At 41.1% G+C, this 26,981-nt stretch overlaps 1 long non-coding RNA gene and 1 pseudogene across 2 annotated transcripts in view; both read left to right on the top strand.

Annotated features, from left to right (window-relative positions):
- LOC308306932 (tubulin beta-4B chain-like) overlaps positions 1–12,893 on the top strand; it is a 48,625-nt pseudogene extending 35,732 nt beyond the window's left edge. Inside the window, exons 6-9 of the transcript in view lie at positions 1,068–1,211; positions 11,576–11,763; positions 12,350–12,402; positions 12,784–12,893. The product of the transcript in view is annotated as a tubulin beta-4B chain-like (transcript). The remainder of the gene's footprint in view (positions 1–1,067; positions 1,212–11,575; positions 11,764–12,349; positions 12,403–12,783) is intronic.
- Positions 9,324–10,280, top strand: LOC308306933. Its single transcript, XR_013963189.1, has 3 exons — positions 9,324–9,460; positions 9,747–9,839; positions 10,107–10,280. It is a non-coding gene; the product is annotated as an uncharacterized lncRNA (long non-coding RNA).
- Positions 12,894–26,981: the final 14,088 nt, after the last annotated feature.

Below are 26,981 nucleotides of genomic sequence, written 5' to 3'. Positions count from 1 at the left end.
CCTCCTCCGTTTGTCTCGGTGGAGGATGAACGGCTGAATTGCCTTTGTCCTGTCAGGGCATTGAAGGCCTACTGTGACAGGACTGCTGGGTCTAGAGCTTCTTCTCAGCTCTTCGTGGAAATGGGCAATGTTCTTGTCAGAAAGCCGGTGTCTAGACCCACTCTTTCGAGGTGGATTGTGGATGCTATTAGGCTGGCTTACTCTAGTGCGGGTGTGGAAGTGCCGGCGGCACTTAAAGCCCATAGCACTAGAGGTGTGGCTACTTCGTGGGCACTGGCAAAGGGAGTCTCCGTTCAGGAGATTTGTGTTTCGGCGAATTGGTCTTCGCCTTCTACCTTTGCAGCCTACTATCACCTGGATATCGAATCCTCTTCGCTAGCGCATTCGGTTCTGGGTGCAGTTGCCTCCTCTACGTCATAGAGGAGTCGGATCTTCCCCTCCCACAGGTGGGCATGTAGCCACCTGGGGTATTTTGGGGGGGACCCTGTGTTTTCCTTATATAGTGTGTCTTACTTATAAGGCGGACTTGTCCTTTTCATTTAGTTGAATGAGGCGGACTTCGGTCTGTCAGGGTCTCTCCTTATTTTCTCATGCCTTCACACCCAGGTCCGGTGGGCCTGGGACCTTCTGGGTGATGGGTCACGCCCGTTTGGGCTGTGCTCACCCGTATGAGGGGTGTGTGGGGGTATGAGAGTAGGTTGTGGCTTAGAGGGGAGTTTAAGAATCCCAAGTGGGAGGTCATCCTGGAATATTGACAGTAAACGGTAGGTTCCGTACGGAACCATTGTTTACTTAGATATGGAAGGATGACCTCCCACGTAATGCCCCTCTGTTTCACTGAATGTGGCAGAGAGTGGTATTAAGAGGATGTTACTTCCGCCTCCGGGGGCTTATATAGCCTGGAGGCGGGTCACTCCGGTTTGAGTGACAGGCCCTTCCTACCTACGTTAGTACGGGAGCTGAAGTAGTTTCTCTGAATGATCGCCAGGGGGCGTCATTACCCAAGTGGGAGGTCATCCTTCCATATCTAAGTAAACAATGGTTCCGTACGGAACCTACCGTTCTAGAGCTCACCCAGCAGATGTTCGATGCCAAGAAAGAACATGATGGTGGCGTGCGACCCGCGCCACGGGCGCTACCTCACCGCGGCGGCCATCTTCTGCGGACGCATGTCCATGAAGGAGGTGGACGAGCAGATGCTCAACGTGCAGGTAGGGTAGCCTGGTTAATAAACCAGACCGCACAACACCACCCCCTGGCGGTAGTGGTGGTGTAGTGTGGTCTGGAACCTCACGATTGAGAATCCATTTCCACCAGCCACCAGAAAGGGTTACAGTTTACAATTTACAGTTTAGGCATTTAGCAGACGCTTTTAATCCAAAGCGACTTACAATAAGCAGATACAACATCACAATAATAAACAAGATAATAGGTCAGTACATTAACAGTAATATAACAATGTAAATGGATATCTATCTAGAGAAAACACAATATAATCAAAGTTCTAAAGAAACCTAAAAAACAAAAAACAAATACTAACTAGCTTCATGTATGGTCATTGATTTTACTGTAGTGCTAAGGGTTTAGGTGGAGTCTGAAAAGGTGAGTCTTCAGTCCACGGCGAAAGGTAGCGAGTGAGTCCGTTGTTCTAAGTGCGACAGGGAGTTTATTCCACAACTTGGGAGCCAAGAGGGCAAACTGTCTCGGACGAGTGGATTTTTGCCCTGGAGTTTTTAGCGAGGGTTCGGTCAGCATCCCTGTGTTGGCTGATCTAAGTGAACAGGGTTAGCCAGTCAGGGCTGTATGCTGTGTGGACACAAAAACATTCCCCCCTCCCCCTCCCCTCTATGACAGGCATCAAACAGGTAGTTGTCTTTGATGGTTTCATTGATTAGAGAGAACACTTACGAGGTCTTGACACTTTTATGGCCCAATCAATCCACCGTTTGTCAGCCTTCTGATTGGTCCCTGAGACTCCCTGACTGGCCAACCAGAAAAAAACCATTCACTTTTTGCTATCGGGGGTGGAGTTTGTGCAGTGGAGAATGTTGCTTCAGGCTTTCAACAACGGTCCGCTCTGCGGAGCACGGCGTTCGTGCAGTACGGCCGCGCGAGGTGATAGCGATTTCGCTCATCATAATCAGGCGCGCAGATCCACGAAAAGCAGGGGACGCGCCCGATTTCGTTTTTTTGGCGTGCAGAGATCGGTTTTCGGGCGGTTTTCCCCCCTCATTTTCCTTCAGATACGGGCCTTAGCGGTTTTATGATGTATTATTTATTTAAGTTATCACTACTGCAATAACCAACACAACCAAAGCTTACATGAAAAAACACTTCATCAGAAAGTCACAACTTAGGGAAAAAGTAAATAGTTACCATTGTTGCTTGTTGGTCAACTTGGTCCTCCCGAAATGTACAGTTCTAGTTCTGTAGCAACTTGGGACAGGTTGTGAGGTCGGTATCCATTTAATTCCAATAAATGTACATAGCGTCAAATGTCATTGTCCAGATCCAGAAACAAGAAACAGGCAAAACCAAACCTTTGGAATTCCAAAAGAGCAATTACTTTTATTAATATGCGACGTCCACAGTCAGTAGTTGTGCTTTAGTCCATTCCAGCTGTCCAATGAAAAAATCATGCTGTCCTTCCTCCAAACATGCTTCCACACCACAGCCAAAACAAAGTCGCCACATTATGATGTCATCACTCACTCTGAGAGCAGGTCCGGTTCTACGAGGGTGCTGAGGCCTGCTTTGCACCCTCATTTTGGCGAGGGAGCACCCCCACCTCTCAGTAATTCCCGAAATTTACATTATAATACAGTAGATCAGCATTGGCTGGCCACAACCGGTTTGGCACACACTCCCATTGGTATGCAAATTTAGCCTTTTGTTTTCACCGGGTTAGGGCCGATTTGAGTTGGGTATCCTTCACTTAAAGCATAGCACCCTCAGCCATTGTGGGCTGCCGCCGGCCCTGTCTGAGAGTCAACTGTAAACTGCTATACAGGCTGCGACCGCGTATTTCCCGGTGAACCTAAGCGCAATGGTGGGGGCTTGGGAGTGTGGGGAACACGCACCACTCAGGGCACTGGACCGAACCATTTGGGGATTTTAGACGGGGGGGTTTCAAACATTATCGCTCGCGTTTAGTGCGTGATTTTCAGAATTCAGACCCCTAAAAGTTTGGCTTGGGGGTCCCTGACTGGGGAGATGGGGGGACTTCTGGAAGTGAATGGAGGGGACGAAATTGTACCTGGAAGGTGACAAAAACCCCTTGTCACCCCCCCATTTTCGCCCCTGATCATAATGAATAAGCTTCAACAGACTAGTTCACATGGACCTTATCAACATAACTAAGAGTTACGATTGGGTACATATATTTTAAATGGGCAGAATTACGAAAGCCAGCCTATTATGTGAGTAGAACTATAATCTGGTTGTCATTTTCCTACCCAAGATGCACTGCACTTTCTCTTTCTATTTCTCCTCTCTCTCTGATCCAGAGGATTAAACCAATTAAAACATATATTTTCGGGGGAAAACTACTGTTTTGCTATGTAACTACTGTACTTTTTTCTTCCCTTTTTATTAATATCACGTAGATGTGTTTTTTTTTTTGGTACTTTATATAGCTGTAATGAGGCTATGAACAATCTTTTTTCCCCATCCACTTCCACTATAAAAGAATCTGCAATGGTGATTCTGTCCCACTGGGGATTAAACGATTAAAACATATATTTTCGGGGGAAATCCCCTGTTTTGCAATGTAACTACTGTACCTTTGTCTTCCCTTTTTATTAATATCACCTAGATGTTTTTCCTTTGGTACTTTAAATTGCAATAATGAGGCAATGAAAATACCCTCTACCCCCATTCACTGCCACTATAAAAACAATCTGCCCAGGGTCATCTGTACCACCATAGTAACACGGCAGAATGGGGCGGGATTTGCAAATGAGAGAATTACCTTAGTGTGCAACCCCTTTGAAGGCTTTAGCCCTCCCCCAGAAATGGAATCTCTCCCTGCAACCCCAGACTCTCTTCCCAAAACGAAGTGTGTGATAGAGGCTGGCACCGCTAGGCTACAGGTATAGGGAGGGTTCTCAAAGTGGGGTCTGGGGACCCCCAGGCGGTCCTTGAGGGGGAGGGGGTTCCAGGTGAATTATAGTTAATAATAATGGAATCAAATTGAGTTTAACCACTTTAATCTAGCCATAAATCATAACTCTTGTAGAGGTTGCTTATATTGGGACGTTTACTCTCTACAAGAGTTATAAAGGAGAGTCAGAACGCTCTTGCTGGTTGAGCCCCAACGTCCATTTTTGTCTCAAAACATGTACAAATCAATAAGGTGCTCACCGCATCGTCGAAACTGTATTCTATCTACCGATGGGCCCACTCGTCGGCAAGTGTTAGTCCATATGTTTCCAATAAATTAATGTTTACTCAAACTTCTCAGAGTCTCATCGCTTTCCTTGTTGTTGGGTAAAAATGGCCGAACATATCACGTGACGTTGATCGGCCGTCGCTATTCGCTCATACTAGGACATGACGTTTTTGTATGCAGAAGTATTCCTACTGTACGTTCTGCAGTTCTGAAGGCGGAAGCATTCCGACGAGGAAACGCTGCAAGTCTCGGAGAAGTTTGAGTAAACGTTAATTTATTCGAAACATATGGACTAACACATGCCGACGAGTGGGCCCATCGGTAGATAGAAAACTGTTTCGACGATGCGGTGAGCACCTTATTGATTTGTACATGTTTTGAGCCGAAAATGGACATTAGGGCTCAACCAGCAAGAGCGTTCTGACTCCCCTTTATAACTCTTTTTGAGCGGTGGTCACAACGCTCCTATACGTGGCCGTGTGTGTGGGTCTGTCTGTCTGTTTGTCTGTTTGTCTGTCTGTCTGTCTGTCTGTCTGTCTGTCTGTCTGTCTGTCTGTCTCCGGGTATGTAGCCTGCAGTAACCTTTTCTGACCACACATGTTAAGGGAGGGGCGCTGTTGTTCAGGATAGGCCAGGCATAGGCCAGGCACACTCACACACAAACACACACAGGGGGCACACACACACACACACACACACAGGGGGCGGGGGCACACACACACACACACACACACACCACCGCTCAGTTCACACGAGTGTGATTTTTTTTTTTTTTAGATTTGTTTTTGGGCTTTTTATGCCTTTATTCGATAGGACAGTAGACTGACAGGAAATGGGGAGAGAGATGGGGAATGACATGTGGCAAAGGTCGTCCGGATCGGGAATCCAACCGGTGACGCCAGCAGGCATCATAGCCTAGTATATGGTACGCTTCTTGACCACCAGGCCAGCGGGCGCCCCCCCTTTATAACTCTTGTAGAGAGTAAAGGTCCCAATATAAACAACCTCTACAAGAGTTATGATTTATGGCTAACTTTAATCTAATATACTGTACTGTACATCGGATATTTGGAAAAAGGAAAAGGTTAAATAAACTAGGGGTATTTCACCTTCAAACATTTTTAGGTCGTTTTAAAGGACAGCTCCAGAAAAAATAAACATCTAGGCTCATTTTCCTATACTTATATTGATCCCAAATGACTGTCCATGGGGTCTATTATGTTATCCAGTTTAGCCTACCCAGCAGAACCCAGCAGCCCTCATAACATAGAGTGGAGCCCATAAGCCTATCGCTTTTACACTATTTGTTTTGCGGTCAGAAGTGCCCGGGGGTATATGTGCGATGAGGGATTGAATGTAGGAGAAATAATGTTGGAGAACCCAGACCGGTGCCCGTTGGGCAGAATAGTTACCATCGAATACCCGTTCTATCTTCTGTCTGGCTGGCACTCTTTTATGCCCATATATGGTGTCCAGTCCAGTCTGTGATGAATTTGGGCACTGTAGTGATGTCAGTCAGTGATGTCAGTTGGGCATTGTTGGCATTGTTACCACGGTGGCAACACTGTGTAGTATCAGTGACAGTCGGACGGCGGACGGACGGACGGACGGACAGACGGACGGACGGACGGACAGACAGACAGACAGACATTCGGTAAATTAATTGCAACCGTAGGTAGCAGTTTAGTATGAGAAATGGCTCACTGTGATGTCAGGGGAACCACACTAACAGAATCCCTTTTATGCCCATATGGAGATCCCTGATGTCATCAATATTTAGCCCTTATCTAACAGGACTTCATATGGGAATGCCCATATATGGAGGAAGACAGCCCATATCTGTGTGGCTGGTTCTATAGACAGGGATCTCCATATATGGGCATAAAGGGATTGCAGAGCTTGTAGATTGGCTGTTTTTGGCAAATACGTTTGGTGTAGAGGTAAAAAAGAGCAGACCAAGTATACATAGTGAAAGGTCAAGATTACAAAATATCGACAACTGAAGTGGTTAAATGTCTGAAAATACACATTAACATGAATCCAACATAAACAGATGACAGTGCTGTGAAACAAGTCTATGAATTTATCTATGAAATTGAGGAAAATCTGCATCAAACATTTATACAATATGTAGAGGGGCTCCCTGCTTCATCGCTCTCTTAAAGGGGACCACCCATTTTCAATATCGAACTATGTCATTGCGACCGTAGGGAGCTACTTACTGTAGAAACCTCCACCGGCTGTCCGTGGGTCAGTGAGTCAGTGAGTCAGTCACACTTTTGCCCTGCTCATATCTCCACAACCGTTTCCCCCATCCATGCCAAATTTTGCACACACACTCCTTGACTGCCAAACTACAACCTCCAAGGACCCCCGGAGCCCCAGGGACCCCCAGGTCCCTGGGGGACCCCCAGATGTAAAAAATGACCAAATGTGCTCACACGTCACACGTCACACTTTTTCCCTGCTTATATCTCCGCACCCGTTGACCCGATCCATGCCAGATTTTACACACACACTCCTTGCCTGCCAAACTACAACCTCCAAGGACCCCCGGAGCCCCAGGGACCCCCAGGTCCCTGGGGGACCCCCAGATGTAAAAAATGACCAAAAATGACCAAATGACCACCCCAACGGGGCTGCTCACGGGGAATTCCCGGGGACCACCGACTCCTGGTGCTCCAGAACGGATGCAAAAATGGTGGCGCCCCCAGTGGAGGACCCCCTGCCACTGCAGCGCACATAAAATGCCGTAACTCGGCCTAGGAGCGTCCGGGAGAGCCGGGGCCGGTACCTATTTGTCCGCCAAGGCAACGCGGAGACCCCACCCCTCATTTCTCACATGGCCCTATTCTAGCGCCACCTTCAGGCCGATTTTTAAAACACATTTTTGGACACTGCTCCTACAGTTTTTGCCCTAAAATCACGAATATCACTACACAGCATGTCTACACTCATGTCATCAACATGGATCAGGAAGATTTTGGAAAAACACATTTTTGCCCTATTTGTGGACCTACGGTCGCTTATCTCCCGATTAGGGAGTCTTACTGGTTAATATACCTTAGAGCAGGGGGTTCCCAAACCTTTTTGGCTCGGGGCACCCCTATAAATATTTGTTTCATCCAAGGCACCACTACATTATTATATTCCTAATTTTCAATTCCAGCACCTTATATTTATAACATATTTTAGCGATTATGTTGCGAGGAAAGCGAGATAATAGCCATTTTGGTTAGAATTGACTGAAAATAACATTGTACTTCAAGTTTAAAATTATACTAAATATATTTTTAAATGCCCAAATAAATGTCAAATATTATCAAATGATCTCGCGGCACCCCTGGACTGCTGTCGCGGCACCCCAGGGTGCCCCGTCACCCGCTTTGAAAACCCCTGCCTTAGAGGAGTTTTGAAAATAGAAAAAAGGTTCCCCCCCTTCTGTGTTGCCTAGAACTGGAGGATTGATTTTGGGGTTTGTATTGTAAAGTACAACTTGATGACATCACACCGTTGTACTTTACAATACAAACCCCAAAATCAATCTTCCAGTTCTAGGCAACTTTGAAAATGGGTGGTCTTCCCCTTTAAGACCCTTTATATAATTATATATATATATATATATATATATATATATATATATATATATATATATATATATACACTCTGAGAAATGATTCTGCGGCCGAGTATATGGCACTATTAGAAAAAGTTATATTTACTCAATAAAATCACTGAATATCATGTATGTGATTGTTTGAGTAGGTCACACCAAACGAAATGAGTAAAAATCCAACTGTTTGTTTTGAGTTAGATGTACATATATTATTTGAGTTAATTTCGTGAGAATAAATTAGTATTTGACCAACTGATTTTATTCATGAATTATACTCAATTTGTTTTGGTAATTTTCCTTCATAATATTTGAGTATGGAGTACTTATATGGATCAATTTAAAAAGACCCTTAATTATTATTCATTCCAACTAAATAATCTTTCATCTCTCACAACAACCTAAACAATTGAGTAGATATGACTAAGATTCAAAATTGTACACAAGGGTTCATGGGAAAAAAAGGGTTCATGGGAAAATTATACTGGAACATTCTGTCAACAAACAGCAGCAGCAGCAGCAGCAGCAGCACACATCTTTTTCAACAAGAGACCTGGAGAGTGTTTGCAAATATTGGTAAGTAGATTTACTGTATCTTTGTGCATATAGGCTACACAAATGTATTGGGTATAACTTGTGTTCTTTACAAAGGTTTGCAGCTAGTTAAGGTCACAGTGAGGGTAATGTGCAAGCCCTCTAGTCATGACTTTTTGCATTTATTACAAGCTATGCACAGCTGCATACAATGGTGTGTACAATGAAGATAAAATGCACAGGTAGGCCTGCATATTATCTACATGTATCTATTATGGTGTTCAATGAGGATTACATGTGTAAAAAAAAAAGTATGAAGAAAATAAGCAACATGATTATACAGTATTCCTTGATTTTGGTTTGGCCAAGTAAAAATTGACTAAGCCTCACATGGTGTCAGTTATTTGAATTATTATCTTTTTTTTTTCTTCAGAAATGCTCAAATGACCAATTTACAAGCTCAAGCTTGTGAGCTGTAGATCAGCTATATCCACTATTTTGGAATATTTTGAAGTATACAATTATTATTATTAACTATATCCCTGTAAAATTGGGTTGCAGATATTAAGCATTAGATGACATGATGTTGTCAGCCAGCAGACATCAAGGAGAGTTGGCCTGCCTTGTTAGATGTTTACAGAAATGGTTACAGAAATTAGACCTGAATGTGACAGACAGTTAACCACTTGTATACCCTAGCATCCCTATCCTGGGGGAAAATAGCAGATCTATAATCTCACGTCTTCTTTTTTACTCTCTTCCCCTCATCTCTGTCTTCCAGGTTAGTGCAAAGTTCAGGATGATCACCACACTGAATCTTGAGCCAAAATGTATGGCAATGTTGGACTTCTATACCCCCAAACTACTGTCCATGTTCCAGTCCAAGAAGGGCAGTTTGGGCACAAATGAGTATTCTACTTCAGGTATGAAACTTTCATTTACTCTAACTGCTTTAATTATATTTCACCTGGCTAATGACAATAATTACTACATTAATTTATGCTAAACTCATCTTTATCCCCTGCAACTCTCTCTCTTGATTATTCATTTCTAAATGTATGTCTTAATAGCTACTAAGGACAGTCTCCCAGCTTCCGTTGCTAAAACTAGGTTGTGGAAACAATTGTATTGCCAACGTTTATGTTTGTTTATGAAAGTGCAGTCATACTTTTTCTTTATTGTTCAAATAATTATGTTTCTATTCTGCAGAGAGGAATCCCCAATCAACGAACACGAGAGGTCATCATCCGATGTCTCGTCGACCATCTGGAAGAAGATAGTGTCAAGATCAAGGACTTTCAAGTTAGTAAAATAAATGTTTTGACGTTTTAATGTCATCGTGGATGAGACCATCACATGCAAAGGAACAGCATAGTGATGTCCAGAGAAGGTTGTGACATTGGCTGAATGGCTGTTGCATCCGTTGCATGTCTGGTCCAACTGATTCAAGATTATGCCCAGGGCTGCATGCATGTGGAGACAGCTAGGATTGCTCAATGTGTGTCTGTGTGTCTTGTAACATTTAGCCTGAAAGTGAGCTCTAAACAATTATCTTCACAATGTGTGCAGGAAGGAAGCTGCTGGTGCACCTGTCAGAGTAGAAGAGAAGTTGACAGAGGAGGTGATGATGAAGATGAAGATCTACCTGCTGCAGAACCAAGAGGACTCAATGAATGAACCTACTGATGTAGGTATTGTGATTAAGGGCATCACTGCCCTCAACAATCTTGGGGATCTGCTGCTATCTGTTGGGACTGTTCTATGCCTTTAATCTGAGATACCCCAAGAACCTCAGATATGGTCTTGAGATGTTCCAAAAAGTACTAGTTGAGTTGGATCCCGGACACCTTTCAGCCAAAGTTCAGAGACTGAAAAAATGTCTGCTTGCCGACTACTGTTCAGCAAGATGCTCTCAGAACGTGGGTATAACCTACTGAAAGTGGATTTATTGTCAAAACAGCATTTTTGCAATGGTATTTGTTGCTGATAGTAATTAGTTAATGTAAAGTGTTTGTTTCTGGTGCATTCGAGTCATAATGCAAACAGGTCAGTTTAGCATATAGACATTACACGTGTGCATAGTCAATATGTTTAAATGTTGAGCTACTGTAAATGCTTATTTATTATTTCATATTCCAAGTTGTGATTTCCTTTCATGCCAAATGGCCTCTGACTGTCTTCTTTAATGTATTTTGTGGTTATGACTTACTGTTTATTTGATGGGCTCATTGTTCTTATGGTGCATAATGTTTGACAGACTGCTTACTTACAGTATGTACAGTTCAATTAGAGGTACTTATATACAGTATTGTGAACACACACTGCTCTTTAGTAAACAGAACATTTTAAAAGTGTCAGGGATACCCCTTTCCTGATCATTATCTTTAAATATATTGTTTTTGCAGGCATTGTTGCATGTCATTTACATACTAAAGTATGTTGAATGTTCATACTTGATGTGGTGTTACACTGGTCAAAATTAGTTGATTAAAAACATAATTATCTGCATAATTATTTCATGTGTATTCATTTGACATCATGTACTCCTGGAGTAAAAGGTAAAGTAAATGAAAGGGGTAAAATGGTACTATATGAATTAAATCAATAAAAGTAAATGAATAGAGTAAATGTGACATATTTGTTTTGTTAAATCATACTATAATATTCAATTAGATCTACTTAATATTTCAATGTATTTACTTGTAGTCTTTTGTGGCATTGACTGAATAATTTAATTATATCTACTCAATTTCTTTAGGTCATTGTACTCAATTTTAGTTGTTAATAAGTACGTAAAAGTTTTGGTTACTTTTACTCAAATTAATTGAGTTTCATTTACCTGATTTCATATCAGTAATATTTACTCAATATTTTTGAGTGTAAAAATGTTTCACCAATAAAATTGAGTAGAGCCTAGTTTTTGTTCTAAGAGTGTATATATATATATATATGAACCAAGGACGGGTGTTTTCAATCAATCTAAACAAATAAAAGCTGATGAAAGCCACGCTAACCTTTGCCCCCTCCGTCGGTTGCAGAACAAGAACAGCAGCTACTTCGTGGAGTGGATCCCCAACAACGTGAAGACGGCCGTCTGCGTCATCCCGCCACGGGGCCTCAAGATGGCCGCCACCTTCATCGGGAACAACACGGCCATCCAGGAGCCGTTCAAGCGCATCTCAGAGCAGTTCACCGCCATGTTCCGTCGCAAGGCCTTCCTCCACTGGTACCTAGAGCCTTGTTCATCTACTAAAACTAAGACATTTTTTTTTGCCAACTACCTATTTTCACAGATGGAAACTAAGTTATGTTGACTAAGACTAAATACAGTATATTGACTATTTCGTCAACAAATAAAACTAGACTAAAATGTTAGGGAGGGACTAGTGGAGAAGAGATCCAGTAGAACTTTGGTTGTGTTCTGAAAATAGCAGATTTACAAATTCACAATGTGTTGCAGCAACGCATTGTGAGCTTGTAGATCTGCTATTTTTAGCATGCAACAAAGTGTAAAATCTTCCATTACGACGCCATCACAGCCTGCCAAAATACTTTTTTGTCAACTAAATTGACAGTAGATCTTTGGCAAATCTTACGATTTCTAGTCGACTAAAACCTTTCAGATGACTAAAATATGACTTTAACCAAATGATATTTTGGCACTCTCTTCTTCGCCTCCCTTCCACACTTCCCATCACTTCGAATAGTTGACCCAAGGTACAATGCACCTGTTGAGTGAAAACTGAAAGTTAAGGGTTTTTCATTCAAGTGTGTGTGCGCGTGATTCCTAAGCTGTTATTCCTGGTCTGCAGGTACACCGGCGAGGGCATGGATGAGATGGAGTTCACGGAGGCAGAGAGCCAGGGCCGGTTCCTGGCATAAGCAACATAAGCGGCCGCTTAGGGCCACAACCAATAAGGGGGCCACATCACAGGAAGAAGATATTTTTAAACATATTGTTACATTATGTCATGTATCCCCTATCCAAAAACTAGCGTTATTATTTTAATATGCGCTCCCCTTCCTCCTTCCTCATAATCCCAAACTTCACTCTAGGCCTGGCTGCCTGTACTTGATTCATGAGCAAGTCAATATGCCTCCAAAAAAAACATTTCGATCTGGTGCTACAGATTATTTTAGCTGGCCCCTCACTAACGGATGCGCGCGTACGCGCGCATCCGTTAGTGAGGGGCCACCTAAAATAATCTTGCATAGGGCCACTTGAGTCCTAGAACCGGCACTGCAGAGAGCAACATGAACGACTTGGTGTCAGAGTACCAGCAGTGCCTGGACGCTACTGTTGAGGAGGAGGGAGAGTTCGAGGAGGAGGAAGAGGAAGAGGAAGACCTGGCCTGAAGAAATACCCCTTAGATAGAGGTTGAAAACACTCAAGTATAAGTACTCAAGTAATTACTCAAGAGTAGTTATTTTGAGGATCTATACTTTTAAAGTAGTTTTTAAATGCTCTACTTTTACTCTTACTTTTAAGTAATTTAAATAGTAAATACTTGTACTCGTTACTTTTCATTTGGACAATGAGTAAGAGCAGGCTAATTTAAATTCAGTAAATAAGTAAATTCAGGTTTTTGACATACTCTGAAAGCAATATGGGACTGCTGGTTTCCAGCCGGTGGCAGTAGTGCAGGATTATGGTTGCAAGCTGCCCTTAAAACCAAGGGAGGAGAATAAGACAAAGCTTTTTGCTTTTTTTTTTTTTTTGCTGGGGCATTGACTGTATTTTTCATTTAACCACACGCTCATTGTTTTAGTACAATATAAACAGGGACCTGTTTTTCGTCCATGAGTGCCCCGGACAGAAATTTCACTTTGTTTACCTTACCTTTCAGCTGGAAATGTTGACTAGTTCAGAGTTATGGATGGGACCCATAGACTCGTTGATACTTGAGACTTACGTTGATGCTGCAATTGATATTTATTTTTGTATTTGTATTATTTAAGTAAATTATTACTTTCACTGTTATTGATTTATTTATTATATTATATTATATTATATTATATTATATTATATTATATTATATTATATTACATTATATTATATTATATTAATTATTTTATGTCCTTTGTTTCCAATATCTGTGGCATTTTATTTTTGTGTATTGTTTACATACAGTTTACAAATTATTACTTTCACTGTTATTGATTTATTTATTTTATTATTATATTTTAGATATTATTTTATGTCCTTTGTTTCCAATATTTGCAGAATTAGATTTTTGTGTATTGTTTACATACAGTTTACTGATTTTAGTTTTTCTCTTACTGGTTAATGACATCGCATTGTAGTCAAGTAAAAATAAAGCTGAGGTTGGAAAAAATTGTGTTATTTCGTTTTTCAACTGATTCTGACAGGAAATTAGGTCTACTAGCCAGGATAAAAAATCTGCTCACTGCAAATACCCACAGTGGCCAAATCAAGTTGGGCTCCCATCGACTTTCTATACAGGAGGAAAATACCCAGAAAAAAAAATCTGCTTTAAGTAGGATGTGAGGGGTCTAACTAGGGGTTTGTCATGATGCTGAATCCATTGCAAGCATTTGTTTTGCACAAAAACATTCATTGGCCCCAGAAAATGCCCACAAAACTGATGAAAAGTGATGACTCATCACTTTTCATCACTAAACCATCATTTTCTGGGGCCATTTTTAGCCCAAGGAATGTTTTTTGTGCAAAACAAATGAGCATCGCAGTTGAAGCCCCGTCTTCCCTCGGTGGTTGGAAGCGTTTTCCCCATTCATTTCTTCCATAGACATTTCATGAGTATTTATTTAAATATCTTAAGATATTTAATTTTTTTTTTTTTTTAAAGTGTCCCCATTATGCAAGTAAACAACATTCGATTGTGATTTAATAAATAGGCTTAGGCCTAAAGAGATTATATTTTAATCGGCAATGCAACACAGGTCCCGTCTTACAATACAAAGTGAAGCTCACTCGACCATTTCTCTCTCTCTTTCTCTCTCTAAACGGAAAATGACTTACCTCTGTAGATAGAAAATAGCCTAAAAGCATTCCTTTCTCCCTGGCTTTTGTTTCAATGTTAATATTATAGATTCCTAGGCAACCAACCAGCAGCATTGACAATAATAAGTCTACATTTATGATAAAGTTTACACCGCTCTGACTTCTGACAGTGCCTGTCAAGGCAGAGGCACGCATGGACTTTTAATAGCCTAATAATAAGCTAAATGCTCGGGTCTCTCTGAACCTCGGAAATAAACGGATTTCAGGACAATGTCACAAGTCTCAAAAAAAAAAAAAAAAAGGAATCAGAACGGGACGGAAATGGACAAGACCATTACGGGGCCACTCGGGTTTGGTTTTGTAATTTGGCATAACACATACATTTCTATTTAATAGGCCTATATTATAGGCTTGAGCATGTCTCTCTCTCTCTCTCTCTCTCTCTCTCTCTCTCTCTCTCTCTCTCTCTCTCTCTTCTGTTGGATAATTAGAGAAAGCGCACCTCTCTCTCTCAATACAAAGTGATCCTTGCTTGACCACAATGTTCTCTCTCAGATGATCTGCGTAGTGGCAGAGTTGACTGAAGTGTCTAGGCTAATACATATTACACGGGAGGTTGAGGCCAGTAAATCGGTCATAAAAATATATCTATTGAATATATTATAGGATATAGCCTACAATGAGATTGAGCAAACGGTTTTGTTTAAAGAGAAAATATATCTGACATGGCTGAACAAGGGACAGACCCATGATGTGCCAGGATAAGAAATAACACTAGAAAAGTTGTTATTTTGAGAGAGAAATGTCCCGCACACTTTGATATGGTTTATTTTGATGATAACTGTTGTAGCCTACAACAATCTATCTCAATACATACAGTAATAGGATCGTCATGGAGGTTGTGTAAACGTTGTAGTGCACTTATTATTATTATTATAAGTGACGTCCCTCGAGGATGGCGACGGGAAATACGTCATCTGGAGCGAAACTCCGCCTTACGCTCACTTTCTATAGAACGGCCTATCACCTGTGATGTCATCAGAAATGGACATCGCACGACATGACACCCAAGAGGGCGATAGCAAGAGAGTGCAAAAGACCCGTACTTCCCGTTTCTGTATGACGTAGGGGGGACGCCTTTTTAGGAGGCAGAAGCAGGTTGGAGTCTATTCATTTCCAATGAGAGAGCTAACGTGAACACAGATCAAAATAATAGTTCAGAAGCTATGCTCACTGAACTAAATATTGGACCAGATCATCACAAGCCACATAATATTAACAAAATTGTCATACTAAAGTGGCTTTTTTCATCGACACAACAAAGGAGAAAATCAACTTTATTATTGCTCTTTAGCTGTCCCAGCAACACACTCTCACGGGATCTATTCACGATATTCCTGGCCATTCTATGGAGGCTGCCATTTTCCTTTTACAGAGGGCGCTGGAGCATTTTTAAACATCTTTTCACTTCCTCCCAAGTCGAAGAACAATAGATCCCAAGGAAGTGACAGGGAATTGTCTGTTGCCAGATATTGCCAGAGACAAGCGGCCAGGTCTATGAATAATAAGCCCAATAGAATTAACTAGGTTCAGTTTTACTACTTTACATTTACATTTGAAAATAGCAGATCAGCAAGCTCACAATGTGTCACATTGTGACACACTGTGAGCTTGTATATTTGCTATTTAAAAAATATAGAGGAAAGAAAAAACGAAAATAATTTGAATATTTTTGAAACATTTTAACAACACAAATCTGTGTGGCGGTCCCTGGCACCACATATTTTCAGATGGGGGTCTGCGACTGTGGACAAATCTGTTAATCTGGGGTCCTTGATATGAAAAGATTTGGGAACCACTGGTTTAAAAAATATTAGAAAGTAAGCCCAATAAACAACGACACCAATTGCTTATTATAAGCAGACATGGCAACACCGGTTCATTCAGAGCCAAGAGCCCAGAGCGCCTCTACTGACACTTTAATGCAAGGACACAGGAAACCAAATGATGTTTTTTATTTTCTTTCAGGATATGAACAGGAAGCCGGGGGCGGGGCCAGGAATATCGTGAATAGCACCAGTAAACAGGACGTGCGCGAGATTTGCAGTCAGAGCCGGCGCCCACTTAGGAGTCAATTTGTAGGATTTGTGTACCATGTCGCACTCTAGTGGATCCAATGAGGATGAGCTATCTTCATTAATTAAATATCTTTGATGACACTTAAGAGGAATTGATGTCCCACTTCTCTGAACAAAATGTTCATCCTTTCCTCTCTCCTCTTCTATGTTTCCTCATTGGGAGGGACTGAAACACAAGGAAAGGATGCAAGTGTAGGAAATAGGATTAGGACCTGAGACGCAGCCCTTGAAGGATGCCTGTGAGGTTATCAAACTCTTGGCAATGTTTCACACTTTCTCAGTTATCGGGGTCACTCTCGGAAATGGTAATTTAGGGTTTAAAACACAGTGTTAAATGTAGCTGGCAGTTTCAAACACAAGGGTCGAAATATGTGTCATTACAGAAAATGTAAAATGAACCTATATGGCAGTGCTCTACATATTATTTTGCCTTTTGTTTCTTTTTGTCTCATTGAACATGCTATGCCACAGATGGAGACCAATTATCTGGTCTTTTGAGTGCTGAACCTCTTTGTCTTTAATTATTAAAATTATAATGCACCCTCTTGTTCTTTGTTCCATTTTCTCATCTCCATTCATGCATGTCATTGTCTTCATCCTCATCAAAGGTCACTCTGGGACAGTGGCTCTCAAATTGGGTTCCAGGGACTCCTGAGGCGTCCGTCAGGGGATTCCAGTGGGTAAAATTGTCAACATAGCATCAAAATTAGTTTCATCACTTTAACCCTTCATACATCATTTGACAATAGTTGTGAGCTTGCTGCTATTTAGAAAAATCTGAACAATTTTGAATATTTTAGGAAACATTTAGGGGTCCCTGGCACAACATATTTTCCGATAGGGGTCCACACCTAAATCATAATAATGTGGGGGTCCTTGACAAGGAAGTGTGAGAGCCAGTTCCCATAAAGGACAAGGGTTTACAAACTTTTCAGGCCACGACCACCCAAAATAGGCCTATTTGAACTGCGGACCACGACAAGCACTTGGAACTGCAGGCATTACATTTAGTTTGACTCAGATCCACAGATAAATATTGTGAAACTAGACAAACTATTTTCACAATGTTTTCCACTTTCTTATAGCCTGACACTGAGCCTGAATTGCAATTCGTTTCAAGGGGTGTAGCTAGTGATTCAGGGTCTGGAACCAGGCTAACTTTCTTACGTAATGTTTGACAATTTGTCCAATTTGGTGTTAAAAAGATACACTACACTTGATTTAACTGTTGAATGAGAAGATAATGTTGCACACAAAGCTGATCATATGGGGGGCCCCTGACCCCAAGTTTGTGAACCAGTTCGGTAGGATTACCAGAAAAGAAATGAAAGCGCCAATGTGATTCCATGTTTGTACAGTATATAGTATAACATGGAATAAAAAAGGCAGTTTGACACTAATTGTCACATCACATGACATCATTTGGGGAAGATTGGTTAAATGCATTCATGTTTATCACATGACATAGCACCACACTGATCCTTCTCTGTTTCTTCTTTCTCTTTTCTTTCCCCTTTCTGGTCTTTTATAGCTTTGTGGACTTGTGGTTGTCAAAAAAGGGCTGTATATTTTCCTCATATACTGTCTTTCTACACATAAGGCTCAAAATAGATTGTTTAATATTGCCTTTTTCCTGTCTACAGGCTATATGAGCTGTGGTGTGCATTTATACTATAAGGTACATGTTTTAAATATGACTTGTCTGTAAAACCATTATTGGGGGACCTTCCATGTTGACTAAAAACATTTAGAAGCATGTTTACAGAGTAAGTTGATATTTCAATAAATAGCCTACTTGTCACACAATGCCCTCTTTATGTAGCTTAATAAAGCACATTGCTTTAGTTTATGCCTCTGGTCAGTAATGATATGCTGCCCTCTTATGGTGATAATCACAAAGTACACATGGAAAGAAACATGACATTACATTCACAATTGTCAAAAATACAGTAGGCCTACAGATGCTCGGCAACACACACACACGCACGCACGCACGCACGCACGCACACACACGCACGCACTACTTCCAAATGATAAAGACAAACCTTTTATTCCATTTCACTTATCTTGCACTGATGCATTTCAGGGCATCATAATGGATGTGGTAATACAGCAGGCATGATTGTTTTTCCTGACAGGCCACTATGATTGAAAAGCATTTTTTTTCTGTTTTACTGTGGATTTTATTTTTTTATAGAATATTTTAGTATATGTTGTATGTATTTAACGCATTGTGATTGTTGTGATTTGTGTTTGTTGATTTTATACGGCTGCTACCATGGCCAGGTTGTTTTTTATCTCAGTGGGACTTCCTGATCAAATAAAAGGTACAATAAAATAAAAACAATACTCCTGTTTTAATACACCTAAATTAGCTTTATTTTTTTAAAGTATTATTTATGATTAAAAAAAAAAGTATTGCTAGGCTACAAACAATTACATTTCTTTGCCAGAGGTGTTTTTATAATGCAGCATCAGCCAGTTTTCTTCCCCACAACAAGTAGCCTACTTATATTATTATATTGTAGTCTACAGTATATATACCTATATAATAATTTCCAAGGTATTGTATGTTAATTTCATCCACACTGCACCTTCCGTACATGGGTCACCTCTCCAGGGGAAAGGCTTCAGAGGTGTGGTATAGGCCTACTAATGTACAGTGTATACTCAGTATTCAAAATATTTTGTTTTTAATATAAATGCATTGCTGTAATGACATACAATATAAAAATTGCAGAAATAGGAGCATTTTTCATTATATTTGCAATATAATATCATTCATAATAATTCTTTGTAAGTTTGGGTCCCAAGCATGCCTAGAATTTCGTTGTTTTAGGCAGGGGTGGACAATTATCTTTTCCATGGGGCCACATGAACAACAGAACATATTAGATAGATAGATAGATAGATAGATAGATAGATAGATAGATAGATAGATAGATAGATAGATAGATACCTTTATTATCCCAAGGGGGAAATTCAGTTGTCCAGTAGAAGCACAGCAGTATACAGTTATTTACAAAGTTACAGAGACGTAAGAAAAGATAGATAAGAGGGGGAAAAAAACAAAACAAAGACAAGAGCAGTACAGTACCAATAAAGAGAAGGTGCATCAATAGAGGGGGCGAATAATATATAAGTATATATACATAAAGTGTCTTGCAAAAGAGACCATAGCAGTCAATGCTAGTTAGTGCAAACAAGTATCTCACTGTCATTGTTAAATAAAGCAAAAATACTCAGAAACTACCAACACAACAAAAGATTTTCCTAATCTCTCACATCTCCGTCCTGGGTAGGTAAAGCGGTCGTTTCCTCTCTTACTCCAGTAACTGGTGATCTCTAGATGGAGGGGGTGGGAGGAGTTCTCCAAGATGGAATCTAGCTTCCTCGCTGTGCGCACCCTGGTTACTTCCTCCACCCCCTGCAGAGAGGACCCAAACAGAGCCTGCTTTCTTCACCAGTCTGTTTAGGTTAAACGTGTCACCTGCTCTGTTGTTGCCACCCCAGCATGTTATACCAAAAAAGAGGACACTTGCCATGACAGACTGATAGAACATCTGTAGCATCCTATTGCACACCCCAAACGATCTCAGTCTTCTCAGGAGGAACAGTCTGCTTTTCCCCTTGCTGTGAATCGCCTGCGCGTTGTCTGACCAGTCCAGTGAACTATTCAGGTGTACTCCGAGTGAGGAGTGCCGGGCTAAAAGGCAGTGCTCCCTGCAAACTAAACACATGGCTTTACCTCCGGCTTCAGTAAGCAGTCCAATTTGTTTTGAAAACACGGCATTCAGCATCGACTTTAGCCATTTTTTATGGGTAAGGTAAGGCAGGTCGTCTTGACATGTGACCAGTCTGACCACCTGCTTGTTTTTGAGACAACGATCCAATGATCACACAAACGTGCTGATGTACGCATTGTGTCCATATGTACAAAAGCTTTAGTCTGTGCATGAGGTAAAATTAGAAAAAGTGTTTATTTTGTAATTTGCCATTAAGCCTACAAGGGCCGGTCAGAGTGAACCAAAGGGCCGCATACGGCCCCCGGGCCGAACAATGCCCAGGTCTGTTTTAGGGGCACGGCCAATTGGCCTTTGTTGTTGTCAATTTTGGGAGGGCACGAAGGCCAATTTGCTAAGGCAGGAAGGCCATCAACTAAAACAAGGTTTAATCCATTGAAATAATTAATTGAATTTAAGCGTTAAGGATGATTTTGAAATGTAGACTATCTGCAGTGAAATCTCAGCCCTGCACAAATCAAACTTACTGCATTGGTCATGGGTCATCAACCCCTGGGCTTGTGATGGACATTTTCCACAAGATATATTTTTGCCACGGACATACAAAAGGAGTGGTCAACAATATTACCATGAATAAAATACTAAATGTATACCAGTCCAGTAGACATGATGGAGAACACATGCTGTGTTTTTAAAGAGGGAGAGTGGTTAGTCATCCCATTGAACTTTAATTAATTTTCTTCAGTAGGAAAGCTGAGACGGAAGGTATAGATGGAGCAATTTATAATCCATTTTCAAAAATTGCTTTAAAAGTCAAATGTATTATTGTTATTATTTCCATGGCCATCTCTGAACCTTTTACTACTTTCTTACCTTCTTCACTTTCAAATTTGGTGTGATGGCTTTGAATTTTTCAAATCACTAAAGGCAATTAGAGAAGAATTGTCATATTGACATCATCCATATTCATTTGCTTAAAAATCCTGTGCTCTTTATTAGAGTGTTGATGTCAAAGGGCATTTGAGAAACGCAGCGACGATCATTTCCGGCTGCCGTTGTCATCTGCCGTAGCCATACAAAGCTTAAATTGGCTATTGACAAGAAAGGAACAGAGGAGAAAGTGGTACAGTCAGCTGGGGCATTAAGGCCACTGTGGCCTCAGGTCATGCCATTTTTTGGAGGGGCACAAGGCCAAACTGAGGGGCAACAACGGCCATGGCCTTCATGGCCTCCCTGAAATTCCTGCCCTGGTCCCAAGAGTCCCTTCCTGGAAATGTAATGTGAGTCAAAAGTACAATCTTTCTATTTGAAAGTAAGTAGCTGAATACAACAATACTTAAATGCAGTTGTTGATGAACACAGTGAGGAATGAGTGACAGTCAGCCACAGTAACGTACAGTTTTATTTCCAATACACTGCTAATGCTATTCGTGCAAACAATGATGCAGTTGTGATTACTGGCAAAGGCAACCTGCAAACAGCTGTGATATATGACTAGGAGTGAAGATCATACAACAGGTTGCTGTTTGGTGAGCACTAGTACAGTGTTGATGTGGCAGTCTATCTGCCTAACAGCACCAGCCTTGATGCTTACAATGTATTATGCATCTGTAACATTAGGTTTGCACATTTAGGTCCACTTAAAACTATTTTAACCCTCGTAGGATCCTCGTGTTTTAGTCACACCCAGGGCCTTCGGGTCACTTTGACCCGGCTCATATTAAACCATTCTAAAGTATTTAGAAATCCCCAAAAATCATATTAAACACAATTTGATTGTCATTATTAACTACTTTACTAACAATTCAATAAATATTTTGTATTATCCCTGCCAGGCCGGGATGGCCAAAGGTGAGGGATTATGTTTTCACTCCTCTGTCTGTGGACAGCTAATCTCAGGCAAATTGGACCAATTAGTGTGAAACTACACACATACACTCCCGGGAGGCCTAGGAAGAACCTCCTCCCCTAATTCTTCACATTTGCCTCTTATAGCGCCACCATCAGGCTGTTGTGTGAACAGCTAATCTCAGGCACCACTTCAGCATCAAACTTGGCACACATACGCCCAGGAGGCCTAGAAAGAAACTCCACTAGAAATCTTTTCCATCTGTCATTTATAGCACCACCATGAGACTGATCTTTGCAAAATATCTTGTTGGTATTACAATATAGACTTTGTCCAAATCTCACACCAATTGGTACATATTATCCCTATTGTCATTTGATCAAGAACTATATGTCAAATATTTCTTGTCCCATTCTGATTTGCACAAAGTGCTACAGGTGCTCTGATGGCACAGTGTCACTGCCACAGAGGTTGTGGATTTGAATCAATCGTGGGGCATCTATGCAAACACAATTGTTGTTCGAGGGAAGGGAAGCTGGGCGGAGAGGTTGATAATTGTACATGTATTCCTACAGCCAGGCTGGGCGGCAGCTGGTTTTGGGAGGGAGGAGTAGGACGAAGGGCGAAGGCCCTACGTCCACTCGGTGGGGGGTCCTCACTGTCAGGTGATTCGGTAGGATACAACAGCAGTGACAACATAGGGGAGGAATCAATTGGCATAAGGACTGGATTGGGGAGAAAAAGAGGGTAAACCATAATTGGCTACTCAAAATAAAATAAAATAAAAAAGAAATGCTACAAATCACGTCGGAATGCTGTGGAACTTGGAATTTGTAAAGTGGCATAGGGATGAAGTTCCCATTTGGTAGCAAAATGTGCCACTCCCGCAAAAATCGTAAGCATCTTTGGAATCGTGGCCAATCTGAATAGAAAATGTGACACATACTGTAGGCCATGACATTGATCAAATGACCAGAGAAAATCGGTATTGTAAATATCCCCCAAAACTTGTTTTGCTCAATTCTGCCTCATGGTGGCGCTATAACAGGACAATTTGGGGTTGAATATCTTCCTAGGCCTCCCGGGGGAGTACATGTAAAGTTTCACGCTGACTGGTCCAGCGGTGACTGAGATTAGCTGTTCACAGACAGAAGCAACGAAAACATAATCCCTCACCTTTGGCCATCCCGGCCTGGCGGAGATAATATTGAATGAATTGTTATCAATGTAATTTGTAATGGTGAGCAAATTATGTACTCAAAAATCCATATGTCCAATGTTTTTTCAGAAAGAAATGGTCTAAATATTAGCCATTTAGCATACACTTTGAATGGCCGGGTCAAAGTGACCCGAAGACCCTGGGTGTTATATGTTGATACAGGGGGGTGTTGCAAATGCATGACATGTACCATTTTCATATCACATGTTTAGTACAGTAAATAAGCCAAGCAGAAGAAGTTTCATGGATAAAAACATATTTTAACATACTTTTTCTTGATGTTGAAAATTGAAAACCGGGTCAAAGTGACCCGAAGACCCTACGAGGGTATAGCATATCCACATTAGATGTGAAGCACTGAATTCATTGGTTAATTGGGAGGTTAAATTGAGAGATCAGACCTTTTATATGCTTTTTTATAGCTTTCATATCTTTCTGCGTAATTGACAGATTTCAACAGCTTGTAAGCAATGAGTAGCAAGGTAATGGTCTTTCAGAGACCAAATAATCCCAGCACAAGTATCATATTGCATAAGGAAAGTGTAATAATTTAACATCACCATGTCACACTGTGTATGATTACAGTACATGGTTACTGTTGTACACCTTGTCCCCTGAAAGCAGACACATCTGATCTGGAGATCAGCATGCTACCCTGTGAGCACAGTTTAACAGGCTGTGAAAAGACTGTACCAGGTGTCAGTCATTCATTCATGGCCATATCTCGTCCAAGACTGTGGACTTTGCATATTGATATTAAAATGGTTTGTATGTAGTGTGTGTGTGTGTGTGTGTGTGTGTGTGTGTGTGCGTGCGTGCGTGCGTGCGTGCGTGCGTGCGTGCGTGCGTGCGTGCGTGCGTACGTGCGTGCGTGCGTGTGAGAGAGAGAGAGTTTTATGGAAGTTATACAAGATTTATGACAATTTTATGGATGTTGTACATCATATTAGGTGTGGCTGGTCAGGTGACGTATAGCCTGACTCCAGGCCCTGAATCATTATCCTCGCATTCAGGGTCTGGTGACGCTGTAGAAAGGCCGCCCAATCGGGATAATCCAGTATGAAACAAACGCCAAAGAGTCCCACTTTAGCCACGCCCCATCTCAGAAAATTGCAGCACTGAGAGGTCTTTCAGACTGAATAATGGAGTGAAACGACACAGTGAAATGTTTCAGGCTGAGTGTCAGGCTACAGGTAGTCTCGTGTAGCCAGACAACTATTCCACAATCTCTGAATGCTATATAGAGTCTACAGCTCCTGAACGGCAAGTAGGCCTAATGGAAGCTGGCATTTCCGTTCAAGAAAATATATTTTATTTCTGCTAAGCAGCAAGCTAAATATGCTTAGATGATTTTTATTTATATTAGGATAAATGTGCGCGATGTGAGACAGAAACGGAAGTGAGGAGGAGGCTTCACTTCCGCTTTAACCCGGGTACTCATCATTCTTCTTACGTTATCCCAGACTGTATGGCGGGAGCATTTGCAAATCGCTGAGTCAACAGTCTGGCCACGCGAGACTAGGCAGGTGACCCAATCTGTTGGAATTACTTTACCAATGTGTTTACAGATGCATCTTGATATCAGTGAAGTATTTATTTGTATCACTTATACTTTTAAGACCATGCACACTGCACTCTGGAATGGTTCAGAAGAAATGTTATATTCCTAGATTTGTCGAACAGTAACAACTACAAACCATTACACAGTAAAGCAAAACAATAAAGGTAATCATTACACACACACACACACACACACACACACACACACACACACACACACACACGCAAGACTTATGTTTTATGTTAAGTATTTCCTCTGTGTTAAGGCAATTTCCACAGGTGACATGCTGTGAGTGTTGTCATTGTAGAGTGGTCGCTTGCGGTGCCTCCACATCACTAGGATGATGCGCGCCACAAACATGACACAGGATGTAACCAGGATTATGACTGAAGGGGGACAGAGAAGACATCAGAATAATTTTAATGTGTACCAGGTAAATTCATTATATTCACATGAACTTATTGTAATGCTGGAACTGCTGAGACGTGATTTAACAACTATTAATAGAGTTCGGTACCGGCATAGATATGGATGTAGCTTCCAGGGGGGTTTGAGTTGGTCACACTGCCTGTTAGCCATAGGACTGTCACAGGGTACATGGTCAAAATGTAGCGCACATGCTCATCCAGGTAAAAGGTTTCCAATAAAAACCTGGGAGATAAACATAAACATAAAAAAAGGTAACTCTTTTTATTTCCTTCTAAGTGTTAGTGCTTGTTCAGTAACCTAGGTGTCCCTATCTCTCCTGCAATTTAGTGAACAAAAAGATTTTTCAGGTTGGCATAGCAATTTTATCTGATCAAGAGAGAGAACTCCTATGGGTTACAGGATAAACAAAGAGTTGACAGAATTGGGACTGAAACTTGCTTGGACACAATTTGTAAATGTATTTTGTGTTTAATAAAGAGCTAGAGACATGGGGAGACCCCTGTTAATCTTTTTTATTTATATTTTTATTTAACAAAAACTGTGTTTAATAAAGAGCTGGAGAGAGAGGGGGAAACCAGTTACTCTGGGTCGGTCGGGACCCATTTGTGTGCCATTTTTATGTGTGCCTTATCTTTTTGGTTTCCTACATTTTAATTATTATTATTTCAAAACATAAAACAATTTTTCTTTCAGTATGGTAATTTTATGAAAAAACTAAAATCTAAAATATTCCATATGTAAGAAGTAGCTCAAGTGAGCTTGCAGATCTGCTGTTTTCACTGTTTGGGTCCCGGGCAAAATTATCCCTCTTTTGGGTCTCAAGTTGAAAAGTTTGGGAACCACTGGCCAAAAGTACATATCGTGCAGGGGTCATTTCAGGTTAACAAGGTGAACCAAACCACTTCTCTTACCATACAAGGAGTTCCATAAGGAGCAGTGTCAGTGACATCATTGCACATTGACATTTAGCCGTTATCGTTTGGTGTTGTAAATAAATTGTCAGGTTTAGCAAGGTGCCTATGGTCCCCCACGCTGCATACAGTGCCACTCCATTCTGCACCTGATTTAATACACACAGTGGGATTTAGAATACAAATAACTCTTTGCTTTAGTGCAACAGTAGAAACGGTATACGGTAATTGCTATAGAGCCTGCCCTCTTGTTTAGGGGAGAAATACAATTTTGACCTTCAAGCACAACTTGTCCACCAGTTGTACGAAACCAAACACAGGATCTAAATGTGCAGGCCAAAACTACCTCAATTGTATAATTTATTTTATTAACATATACTCTACCATATAGATTGTCTAAAATAACATTGTATTCATTAAAAAGAAACTACATGAAAAGTCAAAACTCAAATTAAATGAAAATGACAGAAACTTATATATACCGGTATAATGAATTGGGATGGTAAACCATTCCCATCATGTGAATTGACATTATCATGCATCATGTCATGTCATAGTGCTGGGTGGACCACAAAGTGGAAGAGCCAATCAGTGTACAGACACTGATTGTC

Source organism: Nannobrachium achirus (genome assembly GCF_963921795.1).
Source record: "Nannobrachium achirus genome assembly, chromosome: 21".
NCBI classification, from domain to species: Eukaryota; Metazoa; Chordata; class Actinopteri; order Myctophiformes; family Myctophidae; genus Nannobrachium; species Nannobrachium achirus.
Note: the sequence above shows the minus strand (reverse complement) of the source record. Positions and strands in the feature narration are given on the sequence as shown.